The sequence below is a fragment of the Ptychodera flava genome, chromosome 1 (assembly GCF_041260155.1).
Source record: "Ptychodera flava strain L36383 chromosome 1, AS_Pfla_20210202, whole genome shotgun sequence".
Classification (NCBI taxonomy): Eukaryota; Metazoa; Hemichordata; class Enteropneusta; family Ptychoderidae; genus Ptychodera; species Ptychodera flava.
In genome coordinates this window covers 28582378-28601297 of record NC_091928.1, presented here as the reverse complement: position 1 = coordinate 28601297, position 18920 = coordinate 28582378, and the positions used below count along the sequence as shown (strand labels likewise).

The 18920-nt window shown below is 41.0% G+C and overlaps 1 protein-coding gene across 2 annotated transcripts in view; it reads right to left on the bottom strand.

Annotated features, from left to right (window-relative positions):
* The window catches only part of LOC139134538 (ras-related and estrogen-regulated growth inhibitor-like), a 96483-nt gene that overhangs the window by 61718 nt on the left and 15845 nt on the right, over positions 1 to 18920 (bottom strand). The window contains exon 1 of one of the 2 annotated variants that reach the window (XM_070701426.1): positions 11405 to 11561. The exons of the other annotated variant lie outside the window; for it this stretch is intronic. The gene's annotated coding sequence lies outside the window, so the exon portion shown is untranslated. Of the gene's footprint in view, positions 1 to 11404; positions 11562 to 18920 lie in introns of those variants that run through there. 2 annotated transcript variants of the gene reach the window in all.

Sequence of the window (18920 nt, the reverse complement as noted above, 5' to 3'; positions counted from 1 at the left end):
GGGGGGGTATTCCGAGTCACTAGTCTAACAATTTCGATCACAAAAGCAAAGCATAAGATGGCATCTCTTCAGAGTTTAACACTCCTCGCCGACCAGTATTATTTTTGTGTCGCGACACCATGAGATGATGTTACAGCTTGTCTTTGTTGTCATTAGTAACACGTGAGTGGCTTTGTATGGTGACATTCAAGAGAGACCTCGTTGTTTTAACAGTTTTAAAGACTCCGCCATGTACGTAACCACGGACGAAGGCAGAGAGCAACACGAGAAAACAATTGGCGCGTTTAAATTACTGATAGGTGTTTACAAAAGCTCGCAGTCAAGACGAAACCCGACTGACGTGTTTCTGGGCCTGTGGGAGGGAGAACGGTTTGAGCGATCCCCATCACCTTGCCGCGGATGTATTCAAATACACGACAGACATGAGTGAGTGTAATCTGCTTCGCTGTATTTTATGGCCTACGGCGATAATTTACCGCAACTCAACCTTGTGAATTACAAAAGATCCTAAAAGTGACCCAGAAAGTCGTGTGTCTCATGTTTCAAACGCATTTTTGTTGCACTGTACCGACATGCCACTGACTGTCAACCTTGTTCAAATTTGACTTTTTGACGATGACAAGTTCACTTTGTTTCGTTTGCTGTTACAGTTTGAAAGGCAGGGACACGCACACCAACGCGTGTACAATGCTTCAAAGGTACAACAGTTCTTATATTTTCATCGTTTCATTGTTCACAAAAGGGACATTTTCTTGCTCGTCTCTGCAAAGTATGTTCAAGCACAAAGTGTTAGCCTTCCAAGTAAGACACATTACCCAACATCATTGTTGCTAGTCGTGACAAGAATCCATAACATGGGACATCACATACATGTATTCTGCGTGGACGAGTTGAACACGGGGTGATTTTGTTGGGTAGTGCTCTTATAGGAAATAGAGGTTTGCAAAGGGAGCACAAATGATAGAAAACGCGTTCACAAACGCAGCTGTTTGATCTTGAACGGCCATAGAAACAATTGCATTGTCTTGTGTAACTTCACGGACCCCGATAGAATGCGAGCAAGATCTACATTAAGGTAGCACGCACCTAGAAAGCAAAAGACTTAAACTTTTACTCAAACTTTTCCTCAATGAAACTTTCACCCATACTCATACCTACTCAACAATAAAAAGCAGAGTTTGCTTAACAAAGTTTAGTCGTGGAGAAACAAATTACCTGACATTTACCAATATTTGAAATTCAAGATGGCCGCCATCCCTGTGTGTACTGTAGGGGGGAATATAATTTTCGATTTTCGAAAAACTAAGACGGTGAAAAGTTTTCTTACTCCAAGAGCTTTAAAATGAGCCCCAGCAAGTGGTAGATCAGAAAAGAATTGAGAGAATTTGAGAGTCAGAATATCTGTCCCCGAGGCGCATTCTACCTTAATATTCTGTACGCTGTTCCAAAATGAGCTGAATCTTGTCACTCACTGCTTGATTATGCTTGCTCATCAAATATTTATATCTCATGTGAGAGAGAAACGAATTCGTATGAATCATCGCCAAGCAGAGAGGCTACGACAACCTACTGAGTGACACACAATAGGATACCACTGGCTATAAGAGGCATCGAAAACGAACAAACATACAGCAAAAACAACAAACATACGATGACAATAGGTGTGGAAGAGACTTTAGCGATACATACATAGCTGGAGGCATATGTACCCTTCAAATCTCTCTCTCTCTCTCTCTCTCTCTCTCTCTCTCTCTCTCTCTCTCTCTCTCTCTCTCTCTCTCTCTCTCTCTCTCTCTCATGGTTATCAGTAGTGTCTGTCACAACGGCTTGAACACTGATGAATACATTTCGGAGCCCGGAAACCATGATAAGGCATATCATTACATCGCCAAAAAGAGAAAGGTGTTCTGGTCACGTGTTCCATCCAGCATCAAGCTCTCACAGTTGCGATGGTGTTGCGCTAAGCCACGTCAAGCTACCCTTCCAGACAAACGCCCTTTCACAGTGATTTATGACCAGAAGTTCACAGAATCCAGCGCATCCCGGTTAGCAGCCTAGGTTCAGGCAGTTTAGTGTCAGACATATTGTTCTAGATTCTCGCAACCTATGTATTAAATCCGTATGCCGAATTTCGATGTCACTTATCAAGGTTGCTTAACTGGAAATAAGAGTTACAATTTCAATTTCCCCTTCATGTGGAATCCACCTCGGGGACAGATATTGGAACTCTCAGAGTTTTTCAATGCTGATTTGGTCTAACGCTTGTATGCGGGAGCTCATTTTAAAGCTCTTTGAGACAGAAACATTTTCACCGTCTTATTTATCAAAAAGTCGGAAGTTTCGTTGAGGAAAGGTGGTCAAAAGTTCATGACTATCATTTTTACGGCGCATACTACCTTAAAGGGAGACAGCCGTCAGAACTGCGCGTGCGCGACTTTCTTGTTTACAAACAATGCATTTCATGTATAATATCTATATGCATCAAGTCAAAATAGCTGCATTTAAATTTAACGATATTCATTGTTAACAAACATGTTTTAACTTTCATCAATCGCCACTGTACCCTCGATACAGTGTTTACATCTGTCGGAGGGGTCCCCGACAACCTTTGAGCGGAGCTCCGACGACTGCCTCCCCTTAAGGTAGTATGCGCCAGCCCTCCAAAGTGATATACAAACTTTTGCTCAAACTTTTCTCAAGAATGGGGATCACCGTGCAAATTTTGGTACTAGAGAATACAAATTACATGAGATTTACCGATAGTTTAAATTCAAAATGGCCGCCATCCCTGTGTAAATCTATGGCTAAAAATAAAATTTTCGAAAAAATAAGACGGTTAAAAGTTTTCTTACACCAAGAGCTTTAAAATGAACCCCCCACAAGTGGTATATCAGAAGAGAATTGTAAAAGTTTCCGAGAAAGAATGTCTGTCCCCGAGGCGCGTTCTACCTTAATTATTCTTTTCTGTACAACAGCTGATGATTGTAAAGAAGAGGACAAGAATTGAATTCCACGGCACTAACGACGACACCTCGCCCACATCTTGACAATGCATATTGGGGATTCTGTCAAGCATCAACGGTTGAACACTGATCAATTCATAAAAGAGAGCAATCAACGTGACTGTGTGCAATCCAATTCTTTCGGTAAACACCAAAACCTTCAACCTTGCGTCGTTGTCGTCATCATTATCATCACAGTCCCCATCGCCATTATTAACTCAATCATAATCGTCAATGTCATTATCTATCGACCCTCCTCAGTAGTTCCCCATCGCCATTATCAACTTAATCATCATCGTTATCATTATCTATCGACCCCCCTCAGCAGACTACCTCGTCAACACATCACAGGATAATTTTATGACCTTGCTAAACTTCTCGTAGTTCAAAACATCGCTTGTTTCGCGGCTGTCATTGTACCACGATCGCAGACTGACGGCAAAACACATCGATGGTTGGAAGCCGGCAAAGGCCGTGGTCACACATCTCTTGTGCTTGAAGACACGACCAAGGCCTGGTTTGACGTAATCAGAGCTATCCTGTTGTACCTGGTGCCTTCAAAGGTTACACGCATGCCACAGTACTATAACATATTATTTGTTGATGGAGTAAAAAATTCATGGTGCAAACTTTCCATGTTCTATTTAGCAAATTCTGAGAAGCGCACCGACAAGAACAGCGTGGCATAATTGCTTTCAAGATTGCACCCTGCAGTGTTGAATATAATCCAAAAATAATTCGCATGCGTGACAGGGATTTGTCAGGATTTTGAAAACCGAGCTAATTAGAGAGCTTTCAACTATTTTGGCCAGCTGCACAGATCGCGGCAAAATCCAAGGCATAGCCATATGTAGTACGCGCCACGAAGTTGAACGATTTTCGCTCAAAGTTTTCGTAAGGAAACTTGAAATATGTCATTTCAAAATTAAGAATACAGTGCGAAAATCTGGTACAAGAGAAACAACTTACCCAATATTGACGTAAATTTGAAATTTAAAATGGCCGTCGTTCGTCCCTGTGTGAAGCCTATATGGGGGAGACGAATTTTCGATTCTCACAAAAACAAGCCGGCGAAATTAAAACTTTGTCTCCAGAAAGCTTCAAAATGAGCCCTCACAAGTGGTAGACCAAAAAAAGAATATTGTATTAGGTTTGAAAATATGATCCTCTGTCCCTGAGCGCATTGTACCTTAAATTGCATAATTAGGGGTCACGAAAATTGCCAAGTTCATAGGCCAAGGGTCCACTGCTCCGACGTAATGGACAAGCAAAGTCAACGAAAGCTGTCGTGCGTCAAGGGCGCAACATGGAAATTTTCATTAACCCTACTTTACCTTACATTTTTTGCAGTTTGTTGTCATATCGAGATTAAAAACAACAGAAAACGCGTGGCAAGCGCATCTGATCGAATGAAGCGAAGTGTTTACTAAAAGTGAGCGCAAGTCAGAGCGAGAGACATACTCCAGTGAAGATGATGATGACACAGAAAGAATTGAACTTTGCAGCGGTGCAGTTGATGACGTTTCCACGATACTGTACACTGTATGTGCTAGATCCTGAAGAAGAACGGGGTCCTGAAAACTTGCGTTGTGTTCTTCTGTGTCCAGAGGGTGAAATGTTCTTTTTCGGGAGATTGTTTGTGGGCGGATTTGCCGCTTTTGACGCCGGCAAGGGAAGAATTTGCTGGCTTACCAACGGCTGTAACTGAACGCCCCCTTACGGTTGTGACAATGGCGTCAGGAGGTACTTGGATCGTCTTTGCGATGATAACCAAATCTTGTTCGGCTCTTGTCGCGTTTAAAATCGTAAGTCTTGGGCAAAAATCGCAGCTTTATGGATTTTTTAGGGTGTGAAAAATGTTGCGAAATTCAAGTAAAAATGTAGGTCGCATCAATGCGGATGTATATAGTTTGTGCGCATGTACACGCTGCTCACAGCGTTCTACACTGCTTTCGTTTGCGCACTTTTAAAATGTTGTTAAAAAGTTGTTTCGAAATTTAGATTTCCGTGACGGGAAAGAGAGCCATGTCGCCTGCTTAGAGTCGTATAATCATATAGAACATAGCATCACAAATGAAACCGGAGTTTGATCTGTGCAGAAGCGTTTGACGATCGTACAGATCATTTTCTTGACGCCTGCAAGCTACAATTAACAATTTGTTTGTGTGGTGTACGTCAAATTACCGTAAAAAACAACAATATGTAAGAAATCTGAGATGTTCTCGGTTTGGGACTTTTCCAAGATTTGTCCCTAGGCGTATTTAATTGACATGGAACTGCTAACAGAAATCGTTCCGTGAAGAAGACTACCGCCCCCATCTCCCAACACCCGTTGTTCCGCGTGAATTGTCGCTAATGAGGGAAGCAACCCTATCGAAAACTTTCGCGAGGACGGAACTCCGGGTTCCCGTCGCTTTGTACGGTAAATTAGCTACAGTCAAAAATGTAAAACTCAAGAGTCCTTAATTAGTGATTTCAATTGTTTAGGGGATTCGCCAATTTACGAAAATTGATCCTCTAATGAGCATGTTTGCGCAATTAACGTCATTTACTCGGTGTATTTTTGAATTCAATTTTACACAGATCAGTTCACAACATGCAAGAGTTGTCGTCGTGACCACGTGGTCGTATTAACAGGTCAATTGTTTTTTGTGTCAACCACAGGAGGAACAGTTACCCGTTCATTATGATGGAGATTAAATCATTGTGTGTATGCTTGTCAAGTTCTCATGTCGCCCCAAGCATTGAACAGATCACGGTAACTCCACATGGAGGGACTGTGAACAAGTCCAGGCTGACATGGATCCGTTGCCTGGAGACAGTCAAACCATGATATGTAATATGGCGTCGTTACTTTAGCGCCCAACTGAGGTATAATGCGTCAAGTCGTAACTGACCTTTGAACTTTGTGACAAAAACAGATTGGGTTACCGCTGTGATTAGACACAGCCAACGACAAGGAATATCGTGTAACATCTTGCATGTTGGGCAGATTGGCGCTAGCGGGCGCACTGTCCCTCATCAGATCTGACGGGCTTGAGAGCTCCGTGACCACAGACAAGGTTACAGTTCTCATCTCCTATTCTACCATGTTATAATTTGATTTGGTTTGATTTTGAGTTGATTTCATTGGGCTAAATATTCAGAAAAAAAGCTTTTGTCGATGGAGCTGACTTAAGATTCATCAAATATTTCATACAATAAAAAAAACTGATTTTGCCATTCCCGCCGTGTCTTATAAAGCACAAAAAACAAAAGCGCATGATTTTCATGATGTTTCGACCGATTTGGTGCCTTGTATAGATTTAACGCGAAATTATCTACTATTATCGATGTTTCTTGTCACTGAAAGTAAACAAAAATTGTCGTTCTTGTCTGACTTTAAAACAGTTAATTCCCGATTTGTACATGAATTCGGCTTGTTTAATAGATTCACACCTATTGTTGTCAACGTCATCACAGCGATCACGGTGAGGTTTGTGACGAGAAGCGACACGGTTGGGTCTAATTCTCCAAGGCCGTCCGATGAAATTACCATCGTTTGAAGTTCGCTTGCTGATCTCACTAATCACGACACGTCTTACACCGACAAGCGCGGTGACGTCTGATGTCGCTGTAGTGGAACGGACTCGTGTGTTGCAGATTTGACAACTCTGCTTCAAGAACTATTTTATAGTTGTCGGGGATTGTAGGAAATCCTTGTCGTCTCATCTTTGGTCTGTAACAGCCTGCCGGCTCTCTCATCCTCGTTCGACAACATCACTTCAAAGATTCTCGAAATTCCTGTGCCATTTAAAAAAACTATTTCAAATTTATTCAAACTTGAGTTTGAAAAAAATGTTGGCCAAAATGTAGCATTAAAAAGCGCCTCGGCGAATTACACAGGGAAGAGTCCCTTTGTTTTATGGAGCAGTCCATGTTTAACTTTGTACGCATCAGACTGTATTGTGGGTAGTCCGAAGTACTCGAGGTTATTAACTTGATCACTTGTTAGTTCAAAGAAAGTTTACATTTGGATGGAACTCCACCCATGTTAGACGATACTGGAAACGAGGTCACGGTATGGAAACCGAATTATCTGGATCAAATGGATGTCGTCATTTGTGAAAAACAGAACAAGCAAAACTTGAAATGTACATAGACCACACAAAACTTGAATGTACATAGACCATACTATACTATCATATCAACAAAATTACCTGTTTGTGTATTGTCACTTTTCGGTGTAAGTCTTTGCTTTGCGGCAATTGAACCAAACTGGACATTCTTCATGTCATCCGTGACATCGTCATCGTGCCATCGGCCCCGAGATGATTTTAGCACGACCTCATTTCGTTAATGAAGTAATTCAGTTAATGAAGTAATTTTTGTGTAACAACGAGCAGGGATTTTGCATTTACCTAAGTCCGAGTCGTTGAAGCTCCATTGCCCGTTTTGCATGCACTTTCTGTTATCAAAGTTCCGTTTAGTTTCTTGAGTTCTACTCCCAAACAATGATGCCGGAATAGCGAGTATTCAACTTATCAACAACGTCTGTGCTTGTCTGATGTCCAATAATATTACTCTTGAAAACTGACTTTTATTGTCTGTATTAGAATTCATTATTAACAGTTGTGTATTGCACGCTGTACAAAATGTATTGTGTTGATAAAGGAAAACATTTTTGTATTTCAAAATGCTTCGGGGAGTAAAATATAAAACCGTATTCAGGGACTTAGTCAGCGAGGAGGGGAGGGGCAGGGGGCATGTACCCTCCGAATTTTCCACACTGTAGACATGTAAATTTATGTAAATTACCCAAAACGAAGATAAGCTGGGCCCTCCCCCCACCCCCGCAATTTGGTCAGGCTACCGCATTGGTTTTTGTTCTCCAAGACTTGAACAAAACGAAATGAAAATATCAAAGGGTACGGCTACTATCCCATTAGGTTCATGAGTCATTGGGAAAATACGCCGTCAGGATTGTCGTAGAGGGCGCTGTTGGAGTCGCTGTGGTTGAGAAACGGTGTACTGGATCATTGAGTATCCATTAGCAGGGCATTAGGAGTGATACAGCGTACTTCGAGTAAACAGTTGGTTGCTTTATGAATTCCTCTCATCGCCGAGATTCTCGCTTCCTTAAAAGAACCCCTAAAAAGTGTTTACAAATTCAAACGCATCTTACACCTCACCGTGGACGGGCGTAGATACCTCCTGAAGGAAGTTTTCAATGACGCTGTGAAACCATATCTTGCAGTCTCAGCCAGCCATAATCGCATTCATAACCTACAATTCACAAACACACTGACTATGTGAACTATTCAATACCGTGTAAAGAAACCGGTAAAATGCCATTGACAACGACGCTGGGGGCAGCAATCTAGTAATACACGCGATGATATTTTTATAAACAGGCCGAACCCTTCCCCTGCGTTCACATTCTTTACTATTTTCATTTTATTCTCGGCGTACGGGAGGTCGTGGAGATTCCGCTGAAATGATTTGTCGGTCAAAGGACCTTTTCGATAAGTAGGGCAGTGCAAAGAACGTTCGTTGAACTATCTCACGTTTAACATTATTCCCTTGGTATGCTTAGACTGTAATTTACCCAGTGTATTAAATGCACTTAAGAAGAATTTATATTTTTGTTGACTGAAAGCGAATTGTTATGACAATCGGAAATATGACTCACGGGATATGACGAAACTAGTATTTAGCGTTGAAATTGCGAAGTTAGAGAGTTATGATCATAAGGTTTAAATACTTCAAGTATAAATGGGGTGTATATCTGTTGATTGCCGTAACATAATCAGCACAACTTAAGTCAGTAACACGATCACCGGGTAATGTACACATAAAATAATTTAATGCTTGTATGTACCGCTCTGTGCATTTTCATCCAACGCTTAACCCTGGTGACAAAATTCCGGTTAGTTTGGTAATTGAAACGCTTACATCAAAATCTGAAAAGATGAGTGACAGTCGAACGGGCTCAGTGCCATGCTGTGTTGACCCGTAATGTTTGATTTTCGCAAAACGACAGATTACTTAACCCTGGAGTCTTACTTTCTTTTCTGGTTTTCAAATTTAAAGAACTCCAAATAATTGCAATCAAAAGTGTAAAAGGCTTTATTGACTTCTTCTGGAACGCTTGCAAGCCGAATACGCTCGCTCGGATAGATGCACAAAAGACATCAAACATCGCCGTTTGCCTGAAGAGCGTCCCATTGATATTGGTGATGGGCACCACTATTCTTGACCGAACTTTATATATTTTTGTTACATAAAAAGTACAAACTATTAAATGTTTCTTCCCCTCTAAGGTAAGTTAAAATATAAAGTATAACATATACGCATAGAGCACTAGGTGCGCCGCCGATGTTTTCGTCGACCGATGAAAGTGACTTGTGGTCCGGATAGAACACACTTACAGCCTTGGGAAATCAATATGGAAAAAAGGACTCTGTATTTCACAAGTAAAACAAAGACAATAGACAACACATTGGAAGTGCCGTAGAGTCACAGGCAGAAGGACAAAGCAGTGTAATCATATAGCGCCAGACAGACAACTCAGCGGCATCCGCACTAGGTATGTTCTGCTTTCCCTTTTAAATTTCAACTCACAAAGGTCAAACACTGCGTTAGCTTTCTGACCTTCGCTATGGGGACCCATAGTCGCACACACAAAAGAAAGGTTGCTAAGTGAGATTCACGTGATCCACTACTGTTGACAGGAGGATAATTATCAGCTGATAAAATGATTTGATGTTAAGGGAGAGCCATTGATTTAATTAGTGTAGAAATCAAGGTGCACTGTGTATCTGTTTGGCTGTGTGTATATGTCTCGTGTTTGTGTATGTATGTATGCATGTATGTATGTATGTAGGTATGTATGTATGTATGTATGTATGTATGTATGTATGTATGTATGTATGTATGTATGTATGTATGTATGTATGTATGTATGTATGTATGTATGTATGTATGTATGTATGTATGTATGTATCTATCTATCTATCTATCTATCTATCTATCTATCTATCTATCTATCTATGTGGACCAGTGTGCGCAAATGCATGTGTTTGCGCGTGGACATGTGTATTTAATTTGTATGTATGTGTGAAGTATTCATTTGTGAATGTGAAAACGAATAGGTTGAGGTCGTAACGGCAGTTTGATCAGAACGAAGGAGGCTGAACTCGAGGTTAAAAGATTACATTGAACGTAGCGAAAACATGTCGGCGGAAGCCATTAAAATTGAAACCTTTGATTTCACCACATCCACTAACATGTTCGTATCGGCTAATTGCAACCGAGGTGAAGTTGCAAAGAGCGCGGACGTAAAGTGATTTTGCAGTGAGCGCGAATGTTTCTCCAGCCCGATAAATGAGTGCGGACAATTCAGGAGCGAATTACATATCGGACATACCGGCGTAAATCTGTGGTGTTGGTTGCCCGGATAATGTGTTACAGTGAAACATCGCTGTCATATCTGTACATATGCCAAAAAATAAACTATTTGGAATCGCAAAAATTTGTGAACAGGAAGTCATTGTGCGATTTGTTGTAAACTAATATCAGATGTAGCGGGTTTTTTTCTTTCATAAACTTTACTTTTGTCGACCGAATCGAATTTCGTCCGAGTAACATTTCCTACTATTTAGAGAGTCATTAATACTTACGCGCCGTCGATCACAAAAGTTGACGCAATATAGAAACGTACTTCCTTAATTTAGGGGGAAGGGGTAAGACCCCAATTCGTTTTGCGTGCGATAAAATTACAATAAGGATTCCGCTGTAACAAAATATAAAACAAACTGAATTCAGAACATGAAACTACGCGTCGATAAATAGGTATTTACGTGCCACACATGAAAGCAGAACGGAAGATAGAAAGTCGACAGGAGAGAAAACATGACAATAGACACGGGACACGTGTCCTTGCGTGGATTTAAACGCGTGGACTCCGAGTCACTCACGGCTCCGACGAAGTACCATCTCCGCGTTCATGGAAAAAAAAATGGGACACAAACTACAACAGCCCAAACAACAAAAAACATAATTTGAACTCTGATATCTATATCCATGAGTAAATTTTGCATAACGTGTCCGTGAAGGACATGTTTGGAGTGAAATTCAGGAAATACGTTTCTTGCGCGTCAACTTTCATGATCGAGACAATCCCTTAATTGCGCTACACCTGCTTTATTACTTTCTTTCATGGTAAAATATGAATATTGTATAAAGTCACCAAAAGTTGAAAACTGGACCCACTTTGTATGACATTCATGCTTGAATTTGACATTGTCCGTGAACTGTTGCGTTACGCGCTTAACGACGAGAATGAATGCGTCTGTGAAGTTCATTAATGTATGAGCGAGTCTATTCTGAGTTAATGATAAAGTACATGAATGGTTGCTTACCGTTGCACTGAGTGTCCCGTATGGTTGCTGCGAATAGTCAATGTCGATTGCGTCACAACGAAATGGGTTTGTAGATTTCACCTGTACAAGCTTTTCGGTGTTATTCCAAGCAGTTCAAAAAGAGCGTGTAACTTCTCGTTTGGCGAGGTAAACTTATAGGATCTTTTGTTGCCGGTCACGAGGTACATATATTCGCCGTGACGTGTACAGTGTTGATTTCCTTAGACCAACGTCACGTGATCTTCAAGTCGGCATATTGCGCGCAAACAGTTTCCCCAAGGGCGGACACAAAATGTACCTCGTTTAATCCAGCCTAAGTGAAATTCCGACAGTATAATTAGCTCCTTTCGCTTAACGGTCCTCTTTACAGTTCACGGTCAAAACTTGGCCAGGCCAGGTCTGTTTTTGTTCTTTTCGCGGTCAGGTCCGAAGAATAACAAAACATGAAAGAAATTTGTGCATTCCCCGATGACCGAAGGCAGAAAAGTTGACTCAAGGCTCGTGGAGCGTCCTCACTTTCAGCTCGGAGTCTAATGATATGTTCTTTCTTGGCTGTTAGCTGTGTTTTTTTCAATGCGAGGTCGTTCTAGTTCTTCTAGTGCGCTCTATTTGAGAATGGGCGTTACGGATAACGACAAAACGATAGCCCGAACCACGTGCCGACGTCCCTGGGCACTCTTCCCCCCAAAATCAAGAGAAATGTGTATCACTCTCCCGGAAAATATTAACATAAAAATGGCGCGATCAAATACCACTATTTTTATCATTTCATAAATATTATGTGAAGTATGAGCTATTGTCTGTGATGTCAAATTTCACACGTATCTCGTGCAACTGATACGGACATGGGATACCAACAGCCGCGCGTTGTGTGAATTGGAGTAGACATTTATATTTTGGACGGAGATAGGGAATATAACAATCGGATGGCACGAGAGATCATCAATGTCAGAACACAGTACGCAAGACATGTTGCTACTCAGCAATTTACGTGCATTAGAACATGTTATTAAGGACTGTAAAGAGCATCGCAATTTTGGGTGTGTTCGGGAAGAGATTTTTTTTCTTTTCTTTTCACATGCTTTTGGTAGGGCCGGACTTCATCTGGGCGGTAATGACTTTATCAGACAGAATAAAGAATTCATATATTGCTGATGTCATCCACACACACACACAAACTAACCCATAAATTACAGACTTAACAAAACTGAATCATTCTGGATGTCTAAGGGGCTGTAATGTGGTACTGTAGTCAGAGCACTCTGTTACTCTGCCGTTAATTCTGGGCACAGCTGTTGACTAGAAGCGTCCTAATGGCTTGTCTCCGGGTTCCTTAAATTACAATCAATGGTATGATCCACTCCGTATCGCGCGCAGAGAATAGTTTTAGGCAGCCTTGCGGTTTAGAAACTGTTGAAATATGGTGAGATCTTCACGCTGGTCAGAGCATCGCATTCAACGACACCACATGTACAACAGTTGTTACGTCCATAGTTAATTTGATGACATTGCATAACTGATAACCAAAATGTTATAATTTCTCATGCTGGCTGATGTTACTGACGTCATCGTGACGTCACGTATTTGCGAACCCAAGTCTATTCTAGTCGGTACGCTGGTCTGATTGGATGTGGCCTGGAGAACATAGACTTTGTTTGTAATTTACCGACTATTAATTGACTAGAAATGGCTGTACACTGCAGCTGACGGGGATGGAAATGTTACGTACATGTAGCAGGTGTGTTGCCGGTTAGCTGAGATATTCAATGCGCATGCTCCGAGGCTAAGTCAAAAAGTATAGCTAACGTCGTTTGACCATGCTCGCAGCCAATCACCACACAAAATATGATACACAGTCACCTTAAAAGCGAAAGTTTTAAATTTTTATTCTAATTTGCAACATAAATCTTGGAAAATTATTCCTTTATATTCAAGAATAAATGTCAAAGTCACCTCACAAAATTGCCCGGCCCAATTTTACAGATATTTGAAATTCAGAATAGCCGTGTTTATTTATGTCGACATTTTAGACAAATAACTACTTTTCGATGTTAATAAGGAAAATCGATGAAAGTAACTTGTCTTTAAATTATCAAAACAAGTGGAGACAAACTTAAGACCGGCAACATTGTTGTATAAAGATTGTAGGCCCGAACTTGGGAAAATATGCCCGGAGCTCCACTCTGCCACAATGTTGCGCGATGTAGAGGGCGCACTTCAAGGTACTGCACAGAAAACAGGACACTGACAACGGAGAGCGTAACGATTACGTCATATATTTGTTATTTTCAGTAAAGTAAAACGGACGAAACACACTGTTTACTTATGCGAGGCAAGATACACACTTCAGCATGAAGCAGTCATGCCAATAGCCTTGCCTTGCCTTGCCGTACACAGGTGTGCTGAACTGCTACCGATTCGCTAAATGACGATTTTTCAACTTATTGCTGCAGAACAGTGCGCAATTCGAGCAGTCAACAAAATCACAAGTATCGAACTTACAATTTACATTACTTCAGGGGACAGTTTGGCAGAGCGTCACGGTAAAAACGCCATCCCTGTGTTAACTTTATGAAAAAAAAATTAAAATTTTCGATTTTCGAAAAACTAAGTCTGTAAAAAGTTTTCTTACACCGAGAGCTTTAAAATGAACCCCCACAAGTGGTATATCAGAAAAGAATTGTGAAAGTTTGAGAGTCCGAATATCTGTCCCCGACGCGCGATCTACCTGACGCCAGCGAAAAACATCCCACATTTCAACCACATAGAATCGCAGAACACTTGCGCGCGAAGACGCAAATGAGCCCTGAAAGAAATAGGCCTTTGGATGTACAAGCTCATCGTTCATATCACCATAGCGACTCGAGTGTCTTGCGTACAACACATGGGTGTACAAACTCACGACCTTTGGTAAGGACGAGCCGCCAACGGCCGTGACGGAAGGAGGCTGTAAAGATAAGAAACCAGTTACAGAAACCACGCAAAGAGGCGAGAAGGACCGAGGAGGACAGAATGTTCGCCTTGTGTATATAACTGTTTAGTGTGAAGTAGCGAGATCATGCAGGGCGTCCTCAAGTTTAATGCGATATACGTGATTGACTCTCAGAACATCACGGAACCGACACGAGGACATTGGGTAATTGAATTTATACAACGATCAAACGTGCTCGATTACACACTGCAGGGAGCCATAACCGTTAAGGCATACAACGTTTGAATCCCGGTGGGATATTGAAAATCACGAGGCCCTAAAAATAAGTCATTTTTTGTTTTCAAATGAAAGACGGGGGATAGGAGAAAGACCCAGCGGATTGAAAGAAAATACGATAGACGATTGAGAAGGTATAAAAGCGAAGATATCCTTGCCTTTAGCAGGAAAGATCAAAATGTACCCACACAGATGGTCAAACGACTGCATTCGCATTTGCATATCGCAGCTTTTTGCATGACGGTGAACAAAACCATGGTTGTTGCATTGTGGTATGGGCGATCACTTCACTTCTGAAGGCCGTCGCTGAGTTTAGTTCGAAGGCGTTTGATAATACGCCAATGTTTGATAATACGCCAATGTTTCTGTATTTATTTATCGAGTAGTGTACTTGATACCCGAAGGTCAAACCTCAAAGTGTGCTGACATTGTTCTTTTTTTTTGGCACGCGGCCTCGTCGAAAATATCGCTTGAAAACTCTCAGTGTTAACAGTGACCTTGATCAACGCTGTACTGTATGTCGTATTAGTGCGGGGCTTGGGGCACAGGCAATCGTACTCGGGCACGAGTGTCCGATACGACTCGTTGTCTTTAGAGCGGAGCAGGCATCGGTACAGATTGAGAATACCTGTGGGCTGGAGCTTGCAGTCAATGGTTTACACATATATGTGCATCGTGCAATAATCGGTAAAAGTTGTTCAATAATCGGTAAAAGTCGTTTAATAATCGGTAAAAGTTGTTCAATAATCGGTAAAAGTCGTTTAATAATCGGTAAAAGTCGTTCAATAATCGGTCAAAATCGTGCAATGATCGCTAAAAGTCGTGCATTCGGACATCATTCTCGTCTGTTCTATTCAAAAAATCGTCTTCAAATAAAGGGACAGTGTTCAGCTGAACGCCGCCCTGTCGACATTGACCGGTCAGTGACTGCTTTTCATAGTCACGCACAAGTGCACCGCTCAGCTTCAGTTCAAGTTCGCAGATCATCCATGACCAAGGATGCTGGCGGCGCGTGCGGTTGTTCAGCGTAACTCACACCTCGTTTCAATTACTTAGAAAGCTCTACATGCCGCGCTCCGCCGTCGTTTTGTGAAAAAAATATATTCCCATCGGTGGAATGCAAAACGTTGTTTCGGCTAGCACAGCTCCCCCGGGAACACGCGAACCATTGGCAATTTCCGAGTCTTGTTCTTGAACTTCCGTTGAACCGTGTTTTTAGAGCAGTGATATATGTATTTTCGCTCTCTTCTGCTGTTCGCTGACACAAATTCACGATGAAGGATGTGTTATAGCATGAATGTTTTGCTGTAAGTGAGAGCTGCAATTTACAACAAAATCAATATTTCCCTAAAACAGAATCTGCAATTTCCATAAGATCCTGGCTGGAGACCGGCAGGATTATTTTTTCAAATGTGCTAAATCGTTCTGTACCTACGCTCCCCACATTTTGTTTCTTCAACTTATACTTCAACTTGCTATAGGCACGTGTCTTATATATATATATATATATATATATATATATATATATATAATATATATATATATATATATATATATATATATATATATATATATATTATTAACTCTGAATAAACCTTTTCGGCGAAGAATATAACATGCAAATTTTGCCTATTTCGCTCCTGCAGTTTGTAAAAATGAAGTACGATAAACATCTCAAAGTCTTCCTTGAAATGAAATGTCTTATCATTATGTGAGAATATCGTTAGTGAGTGAGTTGAAATGTAACATCTCCCAAGATTAATATCAGAACAACAGGAGCCACGTATAAATATACTATTACTCACATAGATAAATTCAAGATATATAGGTAATAGTTAGACAGATGCCTACCTACCTAGCCACATATTTACCTACCTACATAACCACCCACCCACCCACCCACCCCCATCCAACCACCTACCCAACCAACCACCCATCCACCCACTCACCACCCACCTACCTACCTACCTACCTACCTACCTACCTACCTACCTACCTACCTACCTACCTACCTACCTACCCTACCTACCTACCTACCTACCTACCAACCTACCTACCTACCTACCTACCTACCTACCTACCTACCACCTACCTGCATTGCTTCTGCATGCGAAAAAACCAATATGATACAGAATTGACAACAGGAAAAAGTGCTGTCACGGTGACGGAATGGAGAGATTGGTGGGTGCCATGCCCATTTCCTTCGTCTCAGAAATCAAAGTGTTCTTCCTCAATAAAAAAAGATTAGTCGCGAAGAAATTCGTGAGAAACTCAGATTAAGTGTCTTCGTCGTGGGAGGCAACAGTACCAGTTGTTGTTTTCAATTCCGTGTTTTCCAGTCGATAAAACTAGGCTTTTGTAAAATTGCACTTAATTTGATATATTTGATAGGCCACACAATGTCCTTCGAGAGAATTCTCTTAATGGATCCCACGATAGGCTCCGTTTTCTCGATTAACTTAAATCCGGTGTCATGATCTAAGTTCAAGTTCACGTGAAACCGATATCAACATTGCAAGTAATGGCCGCATTGCACTTAATGAAAACTTTGTACTTTCACTGTATCAATCTTGAAGACGCTCTTCTGCTAAAGAGAGAAACCTCTGCCAGGGTAAATTTCATACTTCACCGGGGAACAAATATTTGCATAAATGTAATAATAGGGTTATACAGGAGAGGAGTCGTTTTAAGATTGTATGCAAATTTTATTTTGCGTGATCCAGTACTTTTGTTTTTAATGTCCACCCTGCTTTGGATCATATATCGTAAGTTGGGTCGTATACATTTCTAAATGTATCCGAATCTGAATCAGCTTCTAAATCAGCTTTTTTCCCAACTCCTTGTTGCATCCACTTACTGCTTCTGATACTTCTGTATCATCAAACGAATTAGCCATCATAAAAGTTTCAAATAAAAAATAATTTACTAACCCACTCGCTCGTGTACATATAGAAATTTCAAGAGATATTATCATTTATTGTCAATTCTTAAATATTTTGTGTTTTCCGATGTACGTTTCATGGTTATTTTCATCGACGGTATCTCATGTGCGGAATCTGATTTTATACTTTTAATTATACTAATGTATTCCTACATTTGTGGGATATCATAAACTCGCATATAATCAACAATATATCCAATTTTTCATTTCACATTGAAATCTACGCCTGGCCAGAAGGCTTTATCTGTTACACAAAGCACACTCTATCCCTGGACATCATGCAGAGCGAGGTGACAGTTGCATTCCCTTCGGCAAAGGTTTTACTCTCAGATCGTCAAGGCTCCGATTCAACCCCCATTACAAGAATGGTACGGTCTGACCTATTCACAGATCCAGACCTATTCGAGAATAGCCAACTTCGCAGTTTTATTTCACCAAATCTACAATATGTTCAGCATTTTAATTCTTCATTCTCGACCGAAAAAAATACTTCAGTGCATTCTCATTATCCCTAGCTTCTAGTACTTGACATTTTACAGTAAGCGAAAAAACCAGCAATAAAGCGAAAACGAGGATATTTCGTATTTTTTTTACGATCGCTCCCTCGTCGACCAATTTGCACGATATATTGCGTGCAGTCGCAAGTACGGCCGAGTGGGAGATTGGGAGACGTTGTGAAAAGGTCTACGGAGATAGCATTTTACTCTCAAGTAGCGTTCATCAAACATTCATTGAGAGGTGAACGCATCGATATCCCATGAAACATCTAAATGCGAGAACGACTTGTAAATCAGGGAGCTAGCCGTTAACCCTTCATCTCCCTGCGCAAAGGGAACACTTTTTAAAAACGCATCTTTGAGATTTATTAAAGATCCAGATCAAAGATCTATGTTTTTGTCATCACGCCAATGCGCTCTTTCAGTTTCGACTTTCGTAAACCTTTTGTCGTAAGTATTGATAATGCCTTGTGGTACTTTCATCAGTTTGAACGGCGCTGCGGTCAAAAGCGATGAAAAGTACAGTCGGCGCGTTTCATTCCATCTACTTCCAAAGCATGTCGGCACTGTATATTAGCTAGATAATATTTGTCATGAGTTTTCAAGGTAAAACGTAGCCGGCGAGTAGAAGTATTACCCAGAATATACATTTTATTAAAGAACCTCTTACGATACCTTCTGGTGATTTTTTCTCACTATAGTTTTGTATATCAATTGCAAGTTCTTCTCCTACTTCCCATAACAATTTGAAACACTTAATATTTAGCTGGCCAACTCAGCCTCTATATCTGCAAAGTGCACTGTCATTGTGCACTTTTGAATTCTAGTCCGGACCAGAATTCACCTGTCGACATTTAAATAACACAGTTT